Raw genomic sequence first — 3,901 nt, 5'->3', positions numbered from 1 at the left:
TACTAATAAGCACTATAAATTTATAAAAATAATTTCTATTTTTTATAAAACATCAATTATTTCCTTATTTTGTCAATATTTATTAACAATCATTTTATTATCTACTCATGTTTCATCAATGGAATATTTCTATTTTGTTTTCTATTTTTTTTTATAAAATTGGATACAATATTATATATTTTTTTAGATATTTAATCTTTCAATTAATATTTTTCTATATTAGTGCTGTACTTTTTCCACTTAAAATCTATACTTTTCAATAATATATATAAATTATATATGAATTTTCTATTTTCCAAAATCTGTTTTTTCTGGTGTTAATAATTTTGGACTAGTGTTAATAATGATCTTCTTTTCAATATAAAATTCATAAATAGTATTTTTATAATGCTTTAACTTATAAAATTTTTTGTCATTCTTATCGCGTTTCGCTTGGAGACAATAATGATAGGGTTTCTTCAGATTCTGAATTCTCTTTTTTTATTATTCTTTCTGATTAGTATATAATCGCAAGTTTATAATATAATGGTTTATTATAAAAGATTTGTTTTGAGTCTCTTCATTACTTTTCTTATGATTCTCTAGCTATTTTCGAGTCTCCTTATTACTTTTTTTTTCTGTAAGATTCCAGAATATTTTTTAATTTATTATTTAAAAATTATTAAATTATTAATTATTAAACTATATTAAAATCAATTATTAAACTATTACCAAATAATAAATTATTCAAAATAAAACAAAAACACTATGAATAATAAAGTAAAAATAAATTCATAAAAGACTGAAAATTTTACAGATATTACTAACATACATAGATAAAACTTAGATAAAAACTAACTACTACAAATTAATGTTATATTATATTAATAAAAATAATATTTTAAAAAATCATTTGATGTTATACTTGAGAAAATAATTATTTTCAATAATTCAGAAATTAGATAAAAATCGTTTATTTTTTGGTCGCTAGAGGCTAATTAAGGATTTAAAATAATCGAATATTTTATATCTGAAAATATTTATTTTTTTCAATAATGATTCAAGTTTGAATTGTTACTCATCAGATGTTTAAATCTCATCAATTATATTGATATTTGATATTTTTTCATCGAAATTTGTAAAAGAAAAATCTTTTAAAAATTTGAATCCTTTTTTTTTTATTATTCTTTCTGATCACTATATAATCACAAGTTTATAATATAATGGTTTATTATAAAAGATTCGTTTTAAACCTCTTCATCACTTTTTTTATGATTCTCTAGCTATAAAAGACATTATTATGTAAATATGAATAGTAAATAAATATGAGCAGTAGTTAATAATAAATAAATATGAAAGTAAAAACTTTATTTAAAAACCAAAATTTATTAAAATTTTATTTCAATCTTTTTATTTTTAATTCATATGGCAGAATAAAAAATGTAAATATACCAATTCAAAAGATATAGATGGAAACATATAATCAGATTTTAATAAGTATAAAAGTAAATATTATATTTAAAAAAATAAATATTTCTATATATTCTGCAAATATTTTACTATATCAACGTGTTATATTTTAAATTTCAGGAGCATTTAAAAATAGGAGTAGCGATGAATTTACCGATTATCAATTTATTAGCAACGCATAGTTATAAAGAATCTGCAATATAATCTATTTTTGTAATCTATTTGTTATATCTATATTCAGAGATATTGACAGAAAATATTCGATCAATTTTTAAAATCTATAGATTATATTTTTGTATGCTGCTGTTTGTCTCTGCATTAGTATTTGTTTCAGTATTTTGCTTAAAATTTTTCATATAATATATATATAATATATAAATATTCATATAATATATATATATATATAATATATATATAATATATATAGAAATATTTATCTAAAATTTCATCTATATAAATTAGATTGTTATATAATCCCATATTGATAGAATCATTATTGTTTACGATTAAACATAAATTTCCAATTTTCATTTTATATTCGATTTTCTCCAAACATAATTACGTTCGTTAAAATGAAAAATGTTTATTATATTAAATTTATTTTTATCAGAAAATATAACAATATTTCAAAAAATATTATTTTTATTAATATATATTTTTTAATTTTTTTTGTTTTTCTGATTTATCTTATTAATATATCTTGTTAATATGATTTCTTTTTGTTATTTTATGATAAAAATTATATTCTTATAAGACTTTTGACAGAGTATGAAATTCTTCTTGAAACAAATAAAAAATAATTTCTAGTTCTTCATTATAAATGAAGTATCATGATTATATTTAATATATTAAAATCAAAAAATCAAAATATTTAAATTATCGAATTAGTTATTTTATAATATATATTATTTTATAATAACGAATTATATTTTTTATAATATTTATGAAGAATAACAAATTCTATTTTTTTTTTAATATAAAATGTTAATATATTCGTAGGATATTTTTGGAGATCGATTCTAAAAGCAAAACAAATATATAAATACAAATAAATATATAAATAAAAAAAATGAAACTTGTGGCTTATTTATAAATTATAAGCAATTTAATTATGTATCAGACTCAGAAATGAAATGAAATCATGCTTTTCGTCATTTTGAATTATAATAATCATTTATTATATTTTTACTGCAACATATAATATAAAAACCAAAAAAAAAAAATTGTAGCGAAAGAATTAAAATGTTCTTGAGAATTTTTTGCAAAAATATTTACCAAGATGTATTTTTTTAGTCCATTATTTATTTATATCCTCTTTAGATAGGCTTATTATAGGATGTCTTTATACTGATAATTATGTGTATTTTTTACACGTATTTAAGTATATAGAATAATATTACAATAACAATACTCCAATTCAAAATTAATTGAATTGAAAAAACGCTAACAAATAATTTTTTTTTCCTTTCGAACTTTAGATTAGATTTTTAAATGCTTATATCAATTTTATTTGGAAGTAATTAAAAGAAGAGAAAAGAAAATTTAATTAAAGAGAAAATAATATGACGCGATTGCTATGTCATCTACCGGAATATATGTAAAATACATTTTCATATATTTAATTATCATGATTTATAAAAATATAATATATTATATAATGATATTATAATAATGATAGTGTAACAATATAGATCGTATTTTTTTATTCAATATTCAAATTCAATATTATGATAATGAAACGACGATAAAAATTATGATATTTAACTATAGAAGTCAATTTAAAGTTGTGTGAAAACGTATCGTAATATAAATGATCTAGTAGATGGTGCAGCAATCGCTTTTTCTTTAGTTACTCTTTTTTTCTTATACTACTTCTAAATGTAGTGTGATATTAAACGCTGAATATTTGAGATTAAGTTTATGTTTATCTGAGAATAAAATATAAATATCAAAGAGAAAATTCAGTTTGTATTTTACAAATAAATATAATAATATTTTATGAAATGTTGAAGTAATTACTTTTAAATTATTTGGTGAAATAACATATTTTTGTTGTGATTTTTTCATATGTTTTTACAGAAGCTATATATAGAGTGATAATTTGAAATGTGATTTTATCAAAAACGTGTTCAATAGTATAAAATTAATGGTGAGTACTTTATTTAATAATATGTATAATTTAAAAATAACCAATTACAGAAATAAATTTTTAATAATATTANTTAAATTATATTAGTATATTATATATATATTATAAATTTTTATATCAATGTTTATGTTATGATATTTCTTCTTTTTATTTATATAAACTATATATATATGATATACATAAATATATTTATTTATTTGTCTAAATTAAAATAAATTATCATGTAGTGTATAACTGAATGATATGAGTTATTTATAAAAATTTTCATTTTCAATTTTGAATAATCTCAAGATAATTCAAATA

General features: G+C 17.6%; 1 long non-coding RNA gene across 1 annotated transcript in view; it reads left to right on the top strand.

Moving 5' to 3' along the window:
• The first annotated feature begins 3,129 nt into the window (after window positions 1–3,129).
• The window catches only part of LOC116186398, a 24,723-nt gene continuing 23,951 nt past the window's right edge, over window positions 3,130–3,901 (top strand). The window contains exon 1 of the long non-coding RNA XR_004151378.1: window positions 3,130–3,598. This is a non-coding gene — a long non-coding RNA (uncharacterized LOC116186398). The remainder of the gene's footprint in view (window positions 3,599–3,901) is intronic.

This window comes from Apis dorsata, unplaced genomic scaffold, assembly GCF_000469605.1.
Source record: "Apis dorsata unplaced genomic scaffold, Apis dorsata 1.3 scaffold_654, whole genome shotgun sequence".
NCBI classification, from domain to species: Eukaryota; Metazoa; Arthropoda; class Insecta; order Hymenoptera; family Apidae; genus Apis; species Apis dorsata.
This window is presented reverse-complemented; position numbering and strand designations above follow the sequence as displayed.